Genomic DNA, 16,913 nt, shown 5'->3' with positions numbered 1-16,913 from the left:
CCCAGCCACCTGAGAAAGCTGGCCATGAACAACAGGAAATCAAAGGCTATAACACAGGTCAGATGTCCAGAGAAGGGCCTAAAGCTGAACCCCTGGTCATAAGTGGGGGGAGGGGAGGACACCCTGGCAGAAAAGCCTATACTCAGCTTGGGCTCCAAGCACCCACCATGGGAGGCAGGAGAGTGGACCAGGCTGGACTCCCTCACCCCTTCCCTCCCTGAGCTGAGCTCATTTGTGGTGCAGGCACTGGTCTCCCAGCTCCGCTGCCAAGTCCCTTGGCTTCCCTGGCTGCCTGTGGAATCTGAGCAGGATGATCACCGGCCCAGCTGTTAGGAATCATTTTGAGTATGAAAACAATTAAGCTGGGCAAGAAGCCCACCACCAAATTCTGTCCCCTCCTTTGCACCCTCAGTTCATTGTTTTCCTTTATCCCTTTCCTAGTCACCTTTTTCTATCCATCCATCCCCAGATTGGCTGAGAGCCTCTGCCAATTGTGTGCTAACTCCAAAAGCACCCACTTAACCCTGTGGATTTGAAGACTGGGGTGCTGGGGGAAAGGGTAACTGGGTCCTACAAGCCCTACCCTAAGAGGCTGAGCCAGACTTTGCCGAAGTGCCAGGCATCTGCCTGTACAACACTGCCCAACAGTGAGCTTCCCTGGACTTGTGCTCCCAGCACTCTGTGCAGTGGAACTTTGGGCACAGAGGTGGCAGATGTGGAAACTGAGGCCCAGCTAAGTAAGACTGAGAACAGCTTGACCATACACCCCAGGCAGCCCCTGAGGCTCTGCAGTCCAGGAGGCTCAGTGCTGTATCTGAAGCAATTCCTGGAACAGCATGGCTCCTCCATGCAAGGCAGAGTGAACTGAATGAGGACCTAGTGCTGGGGGAGGCTCTGGAGCTCTGGACTCTAGCCATGGGGTTCAGGCAAGGGGGATAATGGTGATATCTTTGGTTTCTCGGTTCTGGTGCACCCACACAGTTCCTGAACTACTCTGGGCAATGTCTGTGCCCCTGTCCCTTGTCCCTGATTTCCCCATGCTGTGTCCTTGGTGTTGAGGGCCATGCCTGGCACAGTGGCCACTCAGCACATTTGTCTTGTCTGGCCACTGATGATTCCTACCTTCTGTGGATACCACTAAGCCTCCAGATCCCCTTCCACTCAAGTTCCTGAATACGGAACCTGTGCCTGGGAACCAGGCCAGTTCATCTCTGGCCTCTCCCTACCATCTCTGCCTGTCTCTACTCCACATGCCACATCACCTCTGGATACTCTCTTACCACACCTCCATCCATCCATTCTTCATATTAAATTGTTAATATTTTTCTTCACCTGAGTTATTTGCTTTAAGTACCAAAGTCTCAAGCTATAGAAACAAAACTCTAACTTCAGGCATCTTCAATGGAGAGAAAGATCTGTCTTGGGGCAGGGTGATCATGGGGACTTCCAGGGACACAGAAAGTGCTTGGGAGATCCAGCTCCCCAGCCAGCTCCCCAGCCAGCTCCCAGAATTCCCCCTTGTTATCTCTGAGGCACTGGGGAAGCAGCCCAGAGACAGAGATATAGTTTCCAGAGAGACTCATAGGGAGTATAAAGGCTGATGACAGAATTGCTGGGGGGACCTGAGAAAAGTATTACCTTGTTCCTCATAAATATGTACAATTATTACACTTGAATCAAAAATTTTATAAAATGTTTAAGGAGATGGAAACATTAACTGCCCTGAGTTGATCATTACACAGTGTATATGTGTATCAAATTATCACACTGTAGCCTGTGAATGTGCACAATTAAAATAATTAAGAAGTATAAAAAAGAAAAGAAAAGGGAGCTCAGAATGAATTTCTTCTCAGTGTATCACCTTACTGTAAGCAATGGGTATTCCACCCTCTCAGTGAGGGGGGCCGGTGGCCCCACCCACCTTCACAGCTGCTTGGGTGTGGCTGGGGACAGGGAGGCTGAGCTGTTAGAACAGATGATTTCAATTTAAGGCAGCATTTGGGGAGAATATTGTTCCACTTGCTCATTTTTCTTAGTCCTCCCCCACCCCCGAAATGTGATTCCATCAGTGGAGGATGAGAAAGACCCGTATCCATAACAACTCTACTTGAGAGAGAAATATCAGAAACACAGAACAAACTTGGGTTTTATCTGGAAGAGGGCACTGGATGGATAAAGAAACAGAGGCCAAGCAAACTGGCTAGATGTCTCAGGGTTTACCATTCACCCCAGGGTTAGCACCTTGGACCCACAGAAGGTGAAGAGCATGGGGCAGCATTGAGGTGATTATACCCAGGGGAACACACCTGCTTTTTGCCTGGTTCCCATTAAACCAGTCCCATCTCTCTGGGCTCTAATTCTGCTGGCTTGTATTTATTTTCATGGCTGATATAACTCAACCAGACTGATGTGCTGGATCTTTCTCCTTTTCAAGCAGTGCTTTGTTAAACATTTTCAATATTGTGTGCACATTAGTGTTTCCAAAGAGGAGTGTGGTCACTATTTCATCTTCCAAGGCCAATGACCATGAGCCCAGTGATCCAGATCAGTTGATAGAATGCCTAGCCTGGACATTGTTCACAGTCAAAAGTTTACCCTAAAGGGAAAAGATCTTTGGGAAAGATTGAGGAATTGCAGTTCAACTGCTACATCCTTTTGGAGTTGTGGAAGTTGAGTTTCTGCGAAAAAATTATTGACCGGACTTGGTATCCCAGCCCATGACCAAAATGACATGTTCAGAAAAGGTGCCTGTAGGGGCTGCAGTGTCTCTGGGAGGCATGCTGCCCAGAACATTTCCAAGCTGAGCATGAGGATTTGGGATAGAGTAACCCTTATCCTTCCCTGAGGATCTCATCCTGTTAGTTTTTTTTTTTGGAGATCCATATACCAGCCCAGCTCTGAGCCTGACCATTACTAATGGCACTGGGTTTGGGAAAAAAACCCCAAACGTGACCTCCTCCAAGGGTTTTGCCCTTCACTTGGAACTCCACTGAGTCCTTTAAAGTAGATTGAATCCATATGTTTCTGATTCATTTACACTTAACTCATAAGTGTTCCTTTTTCCTTTTTGGTACTGGGGATTGAACTCAGGGGCACTCAACCACTAAGCCCTATTTTGTATTTTATTTAGAAACAGAGTCTCACTTAGTGCTTAGTGCCTTGCCTTTGCTGAGGCTGGCTTTGAACTTATGATTCTCCTGTCTCAGCCTCCTTAGCCACTGGGATATAGGCGTGCACCCACCCCCCTTTTTTTTTTAAATGAACATCTTAAGATGTTTTGCAGTTTTACTTATTTTCTTTCCCCTTTAAGAAACTAGATATCCTGGGCTGGGATTGTGGCTCAGCCATAGAGTGCTCACTTAGCATGCACGGGGCCCTGGGTTCGATCCTGAGCACCACATTAAAAAATAAATAAATAAATGAATGGAATGAAGGTGTTGTGTCCAACTACAACTAAAAAAATAAATATTAAAAAAAGAAACTAGATATCCTATCTTATCAATGCATGTGTCAGAGGTGGCAGTGGAATACACCTTCTAAGTGAGTCTAGTTTTGGTTCATGAAGGGACTTGCAATGTTTCTGCAGAATGGCTTGATTCGAATGTGGAAAGACTTCTTTTTTGTTTCAAGCATGGAATTGGGAGTGGATATTCATACCTTTCCTCTTAGATGAAAACTTAGTGAATAATGTTTCTGCAAATGTCACCTTGGGCAAATTATTTAAACTCTTTTGTCCTCCAGCCCTTGCTCTGCAAAGTGGGGGTCATCCTCTTCTGGACCTTACTGGGCTACTGTAGTAATAATATGTTTGAAGTTGTTATAACAGCATGAGTCGCAAAATTCCTCTACACAGGTTCAAACCTTCGCATTGCTCTATTTTTCCTTTCATATGCCTTCCCTTCAGTCCACTTAACTCCAAATAACTTTTCATTGCTTAAACTCAAACATCACCTATTCTAAGACCATCTCTAATCACCAGCTTTGACTCCAAGAACAGTCCTCCAGTCCTTTTGATGTGTCTCTGCAACATCTTACATGTGCCTCTATTCTCAGACTCATTCCTTGTTGGCTGTTTATTTCTATAATCCAACTTTGCTGTTATAAAACTAAGATCTCCTTGAGGCAGGAAATCAACATTCATTGTATTTCCAAAACCTTGGAGGGGGTCTGACTCATGAAAATGCTCAATAAAAGTTTGAATTAAGGTAAAAAGGACAGCAAAAAAGGTTCAACACTGCCCATTCTTTTTGGATTTAAAATGAACCAGTAAACTATACCTGGTTATATGAGAAAGTGATGTGGAAGATCTATTTTTTTGCTCTAAGCACTAAGTTAATGCAAACTGGAGAGCAACTTCCAAAACGTAGCAGCAACAATGTACTTCTTCACTATCTTTATCAGCTCATTTAGTCACTCTGCACCTTTTAAGACCAAATAGAGATAATCAATGCATAGGGCCAGATGTAATGATAAATATCAAAGTCCTACAGTAGAATTTCAAGCTATTCATTTTAGGTTTATTAGGTGTAATAGAAAAAGGGGAAAGTCCTTTGACATTTTATGAAGGATTTCATTGTCAGCCCTGACCTTCTTTCCTCTCTTTCAATCCATATGCTATGAGCACAGACTTAAGGAAATACAAAGTAAGTTGAAATAGATTTAGCATCCAGAGTCATTGAATGGTAAATGTGTGGATAATGAGGTGTGACTGTGCTAGACACTGTAGATCTTGGGGTAATAAGGAAGCATTGGAAAAAGATTGGTTGTAGACACAGAATTACTACTCATGTTGTCTGCCTAGTGGAGAAGATCGTGACAATTGCTAAAACAAAACAACAAAGCATATAGGTAAGGGGAAAATGACCCATGACCAGTGTAATCTGGGAAGGTTACCTGGGGCAGAAGGAGTAACATTTGACCTGAACTTTGAAATACAGTTTGAACTTGAGAGATGGTGATGTGGAAATTGTCCAAGCAAAGAGAACAACCACCTGAGTAAGTTCATGTTCATGAGATGGACATGTACAGAACACATTTTATGAACATTCAACAGACCCATGTGGATAGATCATATAGTGGCTGGAAAGAACATAGTGAGGACTAAGTCAAGAAAGATAGGCTTGAATTTGAAAGAATTAAGACTAGTATATGTGCAATAGGAACCACTATTTTTGATCATGGAATAACTTTATCAGAATTATGGTACAGAAAGGTAACTCCAACCACAATGTAATAACAATAGTCAAGCTGTATTGAATATCTGCTATATTCAAGCAACTATTCTAATTGATTTACATGGATTAATTCATTTCACTGCCATTTCAGTCCATGATGTCAGAACAATTACAGACTATGCTATGGATGAGTAAAATGAAGAACAGGTAGGCTAGGGGACCTGCCCAAGTTCAAACAGCCAGCAATCAATAGAAACAGTATTCAAGACTCCATTCTTAGACCCAGAACCCATGCTCTTAACACTTAATGCTCTCATGGGAAAGAAGCAGGAAGAAGGAAACTCCATAACAACCTATGTCATTATTCAGTGAGAAGGTCTAAAGGCTGAATGGGAACAATGATTTAGCAATAGAAAGGACACATATGGAAGGGACCCATTAGAGCCACCGTCCTCAGTTGGTTGGGGTCAGGGTGGGATGGAGCAGGATGGAGAAGCAGAGAAAGGAGCAGAAAAATTTTTGCATCTTGGGATTTGAACCATGAAAGGCAAAACAAATTTTATGGGGGAAGATGAGGAACCCAGTTTGGGGGCATGTAGAACATGACATTCAGGTGAGAATATCCCTCCAGAAGTTATAAGTGTGGGCTGAACAAAGTTTGGAGCTACAGGTGTTGAAACAAGGAGGGATTGTTGAAGCCAGAGTGGGTCTTACCATCAAGGAAGCATGCTCTCTTTAAAACCTTGGAAAATAAATTATCAGTCATTATAGTTTTTATTTTTCTCGTCACTTAAGGTACGTAGTATTGTTGATATGAAATCTCTTTAAAATGTAAACGCTTACAACTATAAATTTCCCTCTTAACACTGCTTTCACTGCATCCCATGAATTTTGGAATATTGTAGTTTTAGTCAATGTATAATTTCTCTTGAGATTCCTTCTCTGACCCATTGGTCAAACGGGTTAAGAGTATGTTATTTAATTTCCACATATTTGTGGATTTTTCAATTTTCTTATGATACTAATTTCTAGTTTTATTTCTCTATAGTTAGAAAAGATATTTTATATGATATTAGTCTCTTTCAATTTACTAAGACTTGTTTTGTGGCCTAACTTGAGCCTATGATGGAGAATGTTCATGTGCACTTAATAAGCTAAGTATTCTATTGTTGGACAGAGTGTTCTGTATATATCTATATAGGTCCAATTGATTTATTGTGTTGTTCAAGTTCTCTATTTCCTGACTGATCTTCTGTTTAGTTGTTTTATTAGTTGTTCAAAGTGTAGTACCAAAAGCTTTAATTATATTGTAGAACTATTTTTGTCTTCAAGTCTGTCAATATTTGCTTCATGCATTTTGGAGCTCTAAAACTTGGTACATGCATGTTTATGCTTCTTTTTTATCTTTTTGGTAAATTGATTCTTTTATTAATATGGCATGTTTTTTATCTCTTGTATTTTTTTTCTTAAAGTATATTGGTTTAGTATAGCAATACCAGCTTCCTTTTGGTTACTATTTGTGTGGAAATTACTTATCATCACTTTGCTTTCAATCTTTGTAACCTTAGATCTAATGTGAAGCTGCTAGGCAGCATATAGTTAGATCCTGGTATTTAAAATCCATTCTGCCAGAGGTTGCCTTTTGTTTGGGGACTTCAAACTTTTACACTTAAAGTAATTAATAACAAAGAAGGACTTTCTCATGCATTGTTTGGTTTGTTTCCTCCATGTCTCGGAGCTTTTTTTCCCCCCTCATTTCTTTTATTACTATTGTCCTTTGTGTTTAGTTGTTTCTTTGTAGTGACATGTTTTTACTCCCTTCTTATGTGATTTTATTCATTCTATAAATATTTTGTGGTCGAAGGTGAGGAACCCCGTTTGGGGCATGGTTACCATAAAAGTTACATATAGTATCCCAAAATTGTAACATTCTATTTTGAATTGATACAATTGCATATAAAACTATACTCCTTCACAACTCGCTGTTTGATGTTATTAAAATCACAAGTTATGTCTTTATATATTGTGTGTCAATTAACAGATTTATGATTACTTTATGCATTTGTCTTTTAAACCCTATAGAAAATTAAAGCCAAAATTATAATAATGCTAATTTTTATATTTGCCTATATATTTACCTTTAACAGAGTTTTAAAAAAAATAGCCATGTTGCTTGAATTTCTTTATAGCATCCTTTAATTTTAACTAATGATAGCATTACTTGTAGGACAGGATCAGTAGTAATGAACTCTCAATTTTTGTTTACCTGGGAATTTCATCATTTTTGAAAGATAGTTTTGCTGGATATAGACACCCATCTCCCCTTTAGTACTTTAAATACCACTATGTATGCCTCCAAGTTTTCTCATGAAAAATTGGGAGCTGAAGTTGCTATGCTAAAATTGGCTGACAATCCTTTGCATGTCATGAGTCACTTTTCTGTTGCTGCTTTAAATATTTTCTCTTTCTTTTTGCCTTTCAACTGTTGGATTCAAATGTCTCAGCATGGGTCTTTTTGATTTTATGCTATGTAGAGTTCATTAAGCTTTTTTATACTTGCAGATTTGTATCTTTCCTCAAATAGAGAAGTTTTCAGCCATTATTTCTTCAAGTAATCTCTCTGACTTTTCTCTTCTTTTCAATTTTCATAAAGCATGTACTGCTCTTCTTATGATGTCCCATGAGTTCAATAGACTTTGTTCACTTTTCCTTCCTCTTTCTTCCTTCTCAGACTAGGTAATGTCTGGGATAACTTTCTATTTTCAAGTTCACTGATAATTTCTTCAGCCTGTTCAATTATATTATTAACTTTTTCAATAGTTGTTGTATTTTTCAGTTTCAGCATTTCTACTTGGTTCCTTTAAAAATTTTTCTTTGTTGATATTTTCATTTTGTGCATATATTTTTCCTCATTTCTTTAGTTCTTTATCCATTTTTATCTTGGAGGATATGTAAAACAATTATTTTAAAGGCTTTACCTTGGTTCTGTTGCTTATGTTTCTTCAGGGATGATTTCTGCCATTTAATTTTCTTTGCTTGAATGGGCCATGGCTTCCTGTTTCTCTGTGTGCCTTGTGATTTTGCTATTGTTGTTAAAAACTGATCATTAAAAAACAGCAAATTTTCCCAGTCTTTGAAGGCTCTGTACCATGGAAGTTCTGAGTTTATTTTCCAGGTGTTCTCTGAGCTTTTAGATGTGTTCCCTTATATGTTATAAGAGATGAGTTTCTCCCATGGATAGTATCTATGCTGCTCAGGAGCAAAAAACTATGCAGAATTAGTGTATGTAAACAGAGGTCTTGATAAGACCAATTCTTCCAATATTAATGACTATTTTGAAACATCCAATAAACATGGTTTTGCTCTATCCTGGACCTAGAAGTTATTTTTGCAATGGTTGGTTTCAAAGCATGCCTTTTTCCAGACGGGAAGCTGTGAAAACAGTCTTAGCTTGAGTGGCCCTGAATGTAGAGTCTGGGAGAGGTGAATTTAAGCAGGTACTTTATTTTGGAGGCAATTCGAAGTTGCAGAAATGAAGGATGGGAGAGAGTGAGAAGCTGCAGTACAGAAGGCCAATATAATAATGTTGCATTGATGCTGCTGCTGTGGACATGGAGAATTCAGTTCTCCTGGACTTCCTCAAATGCATACAAAATTATAAACTCCCATAAACTGCCCACAGAAAGGTTACGAATCCAGAGGATTGAGTAATTGTGAAGGGTTTTTGTGAAGGTCATTAATTTCTTTTCTAACCCTCCCTCTAAGCTGCACATGTTCCTGGGTATAGTGAGTTCTTGTCTGTCTTTGAAGTGTACTATACTTCAGCTAGAATAGTGATGGACTATGCCATTGGTCAAGGCTGTCTGGGACCTGGCTAAAGTGGTGTTCTTATGGATACAGGATGCTGATTTCTGTTGGGTAAGGTCAAAGATATTCATATCATGGCAGTCATGCTGCTGCCTCATGAGTGTAGATGTGGTGCTTTGCCAAAAAGAACTCAATAGTGAAGATACAGAATCTTATCTCTTCTTCCCATTTCCATTTTCTCCTTTTCCTTGTCAAACTTCATCCATTTAAAGAGAATCTCAGGACCATAAAAATGCAGAAGTGACTACCATGTTTTTCCAAACCACTGCTATTATGCAAATGGTTCCCTTGTTTTCCTAGTTTAGCAATCACAGAGAAAAGTTCTTAGCATATTTCTGAGTTTTCAGGGTAACTCTTTGTATGTTGAGAAAGCAGCGAATCAGGGGATCCTCAAAAGCTGTGGGTTTGACTGTGAATTGCACTGGTTTGCCTTAGCCTCCGTACTGGAAAAGGAGAATGTCCAGTAACCCTGCATACATGTGACATGCAGCCATTCATTCTGACTCTCGTCCCTGAGGATTTCTTTTGGCGGAACAGCAAGCTCTCCGGGCTCTGCAACTAGAGAACATCTCTAACATAACATAAATGTTGGGCAGCTGCTGAGAGCTGGAGATGGCTCAGCATGAACAGCTGTGTGTGGTTTGACCTTGAAGAAAAGCAACACAAAATCCCATTGCCATAGGCTGGTTTCCATTTGGATGTAGTGCAAATAAGGCATCATAATAATTAAGCAAATATTCTTAGATGGGGAAGGACATTAAAAAGTCATTTCATTAACAGTAAACAGTGGATAATGAGAAAAAATTATATGTACGACAGTAGAGAAAATGTAGAACTGTTAGAGTTATAAACTATTATGAATTGTTTATGAGAGAAGAGACTTTCACTTTTCCTTTATATGATTCTGTACTGCTTAAGTAAATTTGTTTGCTACAAACATGTCCTACTTTTCTAACCCATTCCCTCAGAACACAGAGGGCCTCTGTGGCTGTGTGTCACGGGTAAGGAGGACAGCTACATTCTTAAGACAATTGTGGACATTGGGTAGAGTTTGGGATGCTTGCTTGCATGGGATATTTAGTATAAACATCTCAGGTAAGATGTTCTGGGTAAGCTTGAGAAGACTTGAGGCTTTAAATGTTGGGAAAAGACTTTAGTAAAATTTCTTGAAATTCTCTATCAACTACTTATATTACTATAATAAAAGAAACCTCAACAATAATAACAAAAAAAAAACTATGTGGAAACATTAATCATACAAGGTTGTAAAAGGAAAGACATTTGTGGTTGTGGACAATTGGAAATAAATTTTGGTTGCCTTCCTTAAGAAATGACAGCTGGGGGTCTTCTTTCTCAAACCAAGACAGAAGTATGGGAAGAAAGGGGAGCAAAAGTTACCCTCAAAGTCTCTGAGTGTGTTGAGCTAAGGCAACTATATTCCATGATTTTCCTATTCCTCAAATCGCTGCTGTGGTGTGGGCTCATGTAGTGACATAATAAATGCCTGTTCAACTAAATATTTCAACGGCTCAAAGAACACTTGGATTAGGCAAATTAAAATTATGTCCAACTTTCTTATTAAATTTGAATTCTGTGACTTTACCGAGTTTTCTGATTGTACTTAAAATAGTTTCAGAGAAAAGTTGTCCCAAAAGCTTTGAACAGGGGATGTATATGTTTTATGGCATATTATGGTGATATAAAGCATGAGCCTCAGTGTCAGATCTGAGTTTCTAGCTTTATTGTTTAAATGTTCGAGTATTTGAGTTTAAGAAAACATTTTAGCTTCTCTAAAGCTTAGTTTCTTCAGATATAAAATGTAATAACTATACCTAAACTGTGGAATTTGGGAGATTAAATGAGGTAAAACTCATGGACTACCTAGCATGGTACTTTTTACAGAGAAAGCAAACAATGTTATTTGTAGTTGTTCATAAACACCCTCCTCCTTTTAATCGTCATCTTATAGAACAGGGATAGGTATACTATAACTCACTGCTTATTTATATTCTCCTCCTCCTCCTCCTCCTCCTCCTCCTCTTCCTCCTCCTTCTTATACCAGGGATTGAACCCAGGGCCTCTTCACCACTGAGCAATATCCCCAGTCCATTTTAATTTTTTATTTTGAGACAAGGTCTTGCTAAGTTGCTCAGGGCCTCACTAAGCTGCTGAGGCTGGCTTTGAACTTGTGATCCTCCTACTTTATCTTCCTAAGCTGCTGGGACCACTGCTTGTTTGTATAAATAAAGTTTTATTGGAACACAGTCATGTCCATTTGTTTATGTATTGTATATAGTGGCTTTAACAGTACCCAGAGTTGAGAAGTTGTAACAAAGATAGGTCATCCACAAAACCTAAAATATTTACTATCTGGTTCTTAACAGAAAAAGTGTGCTAATCCCTGCTCTAGAAGCAAAAAATATAGGGAGGAATTAATGCTTTTATTGAGCTTAAGTTACCAGGAAGTCAGAGCTTTAATTGGAAGAAGTTGGATGAAGAGTTTAAATGACCCTTTAAAGCAATGGAATATTGTATTTTCCTCACAGATTTTCAAAATATACTTAGAGGCAGAGATGAATGCTAAGAAATTTGAAAGGGTAAATCTTTAAGCCTGAACATGTTTAAAGATTAATGGGATTCTTTTGGTTTAATAGAAAAGCCACAGAAGCCAGCAGAGAAATCCTAATGAGTTGGGGGATAATTATTTCCAAAAATTTGATTGTGGTTTAAGTCATTTTATTAAAATGGAAATTTCTGTTTTCAAGTCCAGAGGAATAATTTGGAGAAGGCCACAGAGCATTTATAGCAGGGGAGTATTTTGAACAAAATTTGGTATTTATACTTAGTGATTTTTTTCTTTAAACCTGAAAGTTAATATTCTCAAATACAGGATACAGTGGAATTCCTGGTCTTTAAACCAGAAAGAGAAAACAACATTAACATTCACTTGTAAGAAAGGAGTGAGTAAATTTGATAACAGCAGATTGAAAAGATAATTTTAAAAGACCAAAAAAATTTTAAAAAGAAACAACAACAATAAAAAGCCCAAACCATCATAACACATTAAAGGTAGATAGAACCTGTTCAGAGCAGGGGAGAAATAGAGAGGACATGCCCAAGTAGAGGGTTTGGTATGGCTAAAAATGAGAGACCAGGACAGGAGAACCACCAGGACAAGGTTAGCATTAACATCAAGAAGCTGGTTGGGCAGGGCATAGTGGTGTACACTTGTAATCTCAGCTACTTGGGAAGTTGAGCCAGAAGGTTCACAAGGTTAAGGCAAATCTGGGCAACTTAGCAAGAACTTGCTCAAAATAAAATTAAAAAATAAAAATGGCTGGTTCAGTGGTAGAGAACTTGCCTAGCATGTAAGAGGTCCTGAATCTAATCCCTAACACCACCCAAAAAACAGGAGGAGAAGATGAAGGAGGTCAGCCTTGGCCCATGAACAGCACTCTTCCATGATGCTTTGGTACCACATACGAATGAGCCAGGATCCCATTGCCCCAGGATCCCATTGCCCTTTGAGGAACACATGTGTTTCCTGGTGCAAGGGGCTGTGGTGCTAGGTGACCTTCTTTTGTCCCATTGATCATCCAATAGGAATGATGGATGGCCATTTGTACCCTGAAACTTTGCTCATTTCTCTTCAAGCTACTTCAAATAATCCCCATTTTTAAGGGCTAAGGATGTGCATTACAGAGAGTAAGGGTGGAACACTGTAGGGTTTAAGTGGTATGGAAAAAACAGTTCCTAGTGTCTGTCCTGGGGCTGAGAGGTAGGGCAGGATAGACATGAGTTTTAGATATCCCCCAAATTAAGTTTGCAGTGGGATACACCCTGTGCATAATAATGGTTAGCTCATTAAGAGATTGGTTTGTGGAAGTCCTCAAGTATTTCTCTTTTGTCTTAGTTTGTCCTAAGATTTGTAATAGAGATTGAGGAAAGCACTGACAACATTGCTTGCAGAGCAAGTGCTCAGTGCAAGGAAGCTGTCTGTACCAGTCAGGTTCTCTAGAGAAACAGAACAAATTAGACAGATATAAATATTAAAGAGCAGATATATTATGAGAATTGGCTCACATATTATGGAAGATGAGAAGTCCCATTATCTGCCACTTGCAAACAGGAGAAGCTGGTGGTCTGATTCAGTCTAAGTATGAAGGCTCGAATATCCTGATGAGAGATGGGAAGGGAGGAGGGTATTGGTGAGAATCTTATAATCCAAAGGTCCAGGAACCTGGAGTTTGATGTCCAAAAGTAGGAGACATATGTCACAAAAGAGAAAGCAAATTAGCTCTTCCTCTGTCTTTCTGCCTTCAACCTATTGTATGATGCCAACCCACATTGTTGAAGGTAGATCTTCTTTACTCAGTCTGCTGATTCAAATGATAATCTCTCCTGGAACATCCTGACAGACATACTTATAGCTGGCAAATAATAAGCAGCCAACTTGGCATCCCTTAGCCCAGTCAGGTTGACACATAAAATTAAAAATTGTACTATCATTATTTTGACTATTAAAACCAAACTAAAAACTTGGGGTCTTGTTTTTTCAGTTTTAACAAATCAATTTGCTTCTTTAGAACAAAAGTCTAAATATCAGCATAGCTTTTAGATCCTCATACCCAGAAAGTCCTTTTTCTAGTCACTTTTTTCTCTCACACTAGGATGTACTCCTCTTGTAGCAGTTTTCAGGAATGATTGCCTAGGAGGATCTATGAGCTTAGCATGTACTATAGTACATCTATGAGCTTAGCATGTACTATACTATTTTGTTTCTAATTCCTAAATTAACAACTTAAAATTCCCCATTCAATAAACTTCTCCACCAGTTCCCGCTTTCCCAGAAACACTATTCTTGCTATTTTATACGTGTGCAGGATACAGAAATGTAAACATTTAAATAATTATGTATTTTTAAAGGCATAGTTTAAAGGTAAAACAGCCCCTATCACATCATCTGCTGAAGAAATCTAATAAGTTTTGGGGTTCATTGGGGAGCCAGAGAATATTCGATTTTATGAGAGGATTACGTTTTTATTGAATTACATCTTTATTCAAGGTGATTTGGTTCATCTATTAAAATGGGAAGTTTAACTCAATGATTTGGGGACTAGTAAAGTGTAAACCATGACGAGAATCTTTTGATGAATCGGTTCTTTTGATAAAGACTCTATTGGGGCTTGAGAGTTGCAGACAGAGAATGTTCCCTGGAGATGAGTTTGGTGGTGACTTTTGGCCTCTTCTCCAACAGCCACAGCAAATATGTTCTATGTCCCTGAATGGCCAAAGGCAGAGAAATGAATAGTGAATGAAGGCTCAGGAAATCAAGGTTCTAGTTATGGTTTTGCAACTGACGGTTGAGGTTCCCCAAATTCTTTGGACTTTAATTTTTATCATCTGTAAAAAATAGGGTATAAGACTACTGGTGATTTTAAAATATTGGTTTCATGTGCAGTTAGTGACTTAAAACTAGTTGTTAAAAATACACAATTCCTAGCATAAATCTGGAATCACCCTAACTGTTCATTGATAGGGGACTGGTTAAATAGGTTATGGTATATCCAACCATAAGTACCCTTTACAAAGCAGTAGATCTGTGTGCACTGATATAGCAAGATCTCTAAGGAGTGTCTTTGAAAAAGCAAAGTACAGAGCTTTTGTGTAACTGCAGAGTTCTTGTGTAAGTAAAATGTACGCATGCTCTGTGAGTGTGGCAGAGACTTACTTTCCATTTTTGTTTACTAAAAGATACACATGAAACTATTAACAGTGTTTAGCTTCTTGAAGTCTAACAGCTCTACCTATTTAAAATATTACTAGTAACAATCATAATGTCATCAGTTAGAGGTTGATTCAGCCTGCTTTTATGATGTTTTCCTTCTTTTGCACCTTTTAACATTAATCTACTCTCATGTTACAACAAGGATGGGCTTGGTACTGTGGAAAGACCACTGCACAGGTAGGAAAGGAATCTGAGTTTAGATTACACACTGCTTGAACAATTTTGTATCCTCATTTCTCTGGATCTCAGTATGCTCATGTTGTAAATGGAGTTATAGGACTAGCAATCAAATTGGTGGGTCTATTTTAATTTATTCATAGTTTTATAATCCATCTAGGGAGATGCAGGTATATAGAAATATACATATCCATATTTTAAAATATTTTTTAGTTATTCATGGACACAATATCTTTATTTTGTTTATTTATTTTTATGTGGTGCTGAGGATCGAACCCAGGGTCTCTCACGTGTGAGGCAAGCGCTCTACCACTGAGCCACAACCCCAGCCCCACATATCCATTTTAATATAGAATATCGAGTAAAGAATTTGTAGTAACTCTTGAAAATACTTTAAAGTATTTTCTTTGCTTGACAACATGCAGAATAGAGAAAAAATAAACTCTATCAGTAAGAAATTTTATGATCTCATTTGAGAGACAAAACCAACTAGAGAATAATTTACAGCCACATCTGAATGACCATGGATTATCCTCATTCTTATGGAGGACCCTTTAAAATATCACTCACCTGAAACTCAAGAAAACCAGACTCAGCAATGAAAGTAAAACCCAAGTCCCTTGGCCACACTTGCATTGATCTGTAAAATAAGGGTTAGACAGATGATCGTTAAGTGACTTTGCAGTGATAAATTCTCGGATTCTGCAATTTCTGAAAGCCCAGTCCAAATGGAGGAAGATTTTCACCCCTTAAATCAGATTCCTCTCTACTCAGTAGAGGCTCCATTTCCAATGAAGGACTTTGACAACCCCATAAAATCTCTGTGTAAGTTTAATTCCCAAAGACAACAGCCAAAAAAGGGCCTTGCGTTATGTTAGCCCCACTGTCTGGGTCATCTTTAGACTCTGCACTGCTTTGTCAATGAAGTGGGAGAGGGGACCTAGCTGGGGGCAACCAGGTGGCCATCTGGCCTGTTACTCACAAAGGCCCCAGTGAGTGTGGGACAAGCACAGGACAGGGGCTCTGGCAGGTCAGACTTGACGCCTAACTTGACCTCATTGGCAGCCAGAGTCTGATAAAGACATGATTGAGTAGGATTTCTTCATGACAACTTAACGGATGGCTATAATTAGGAGGTCTGCTCTGAGGGTGTGGAGAAACATAGACTCCATTGTAGGGAGGATTCATACTATAAAGGTCAAGGCCAAAGTATGGCATGAAAGAAGCTCAACGTTTTCCAATATGTAGGAGGAGTACGTCTGCAGGGAAATGTGTTTACTGAGTAAGATCAAGAATACCAGTCTCCTGTTCCTTCCTGTATCTGAGAGTTGTCATCAGAGGTGGATCTTTATCATGGAGCTTTGATCCCTGAGACTCAAGAGTCTAATACTGTAAGGAGAAGATAATATAAACTTCTCAGCCTAAGAGCTTGTATGGGGGGGATCTCAGAAAACTAGTTGACTTTCTTTTTTCTCCTAGAACCATCTCCCTGACTAATAGTAATAACGATAATGACAAGAATAATCAACACACACACAAAGATCTTTAATGGTAAATTTAATCAGTATTTGTCAGATCTATTTATGCTTCATTGTCAAAATGATGATTAATGAAACTGGTTTTAAGCCCAAGACAATTCTGGGGACTTTTTAAAGCCTTTTTCTTAGAAACAAGAGGTTGCATTGTGCCAGCCATAATTAGATCCAACTTACAATGATCAAGAAAAATACAGTGAGTAATGGCAATAATGTTCTCATCAAGGAAAAACAACAGCTCAGGATCTGGGCAGAAACTCGGAGAGTTGGTGAAACTCTGACTACGCAGGGACTTGAAAATGCTCTTACCTGATCATAGTACCAAAGTGAGTTGATTTCCTGGTTAAATTGGTAGTATAGATATCTTGAAGG

At 39.0% G+C, this 16,913-nt stretch overlaps 1 long non-coding RNA gene across 1 annotated transcript in view; it reads right to left on the bottom strand.

Annotated features, from left to right (window-relative positions):
* LOC124085108 (uncharacterized) overlaps nt 1-15,649 on the bottom strand; it is a 45,804-nt gene extending 30,155 nt beyond the window's left edge. The window contains exons 1-2 of the long non-coding RNA XR_006849339.2: nt 15,577-15,649; nt 13,125-13,217 (exon numbers count right to left, since the gene is read on the bottom strand). This is a non-coding gene — a long non-coding RNA (uncharacterized LOC124085108). The remainder of the gene's footprint in view (nt 1-13,124; nt 13,218-15,576) is intronic.
* Nucleotides 15,650-16,913: the final 1,264 nt, after the last annotated feature.

This window comes from Marmota monax, unplaced genomic scaffold, assembly GCF_021218885.2.
Source record: "Marmota monax isolate L192 unplaced genomic scaffold, Marmota_monax_Labrador192_F-V1.1 WCK01_AAM20220418_F8-fsc00062, whole genome shotgun sequence".
Lineage (NCBI taxonomy): Eukaryota > Metazoa > Chordata > Mammalia > Rodentia > Sciuridae > Marmota > Marmota monax.
This window is presented reverse-complemented; position numbering and strand designations above follow the sequence as displayed.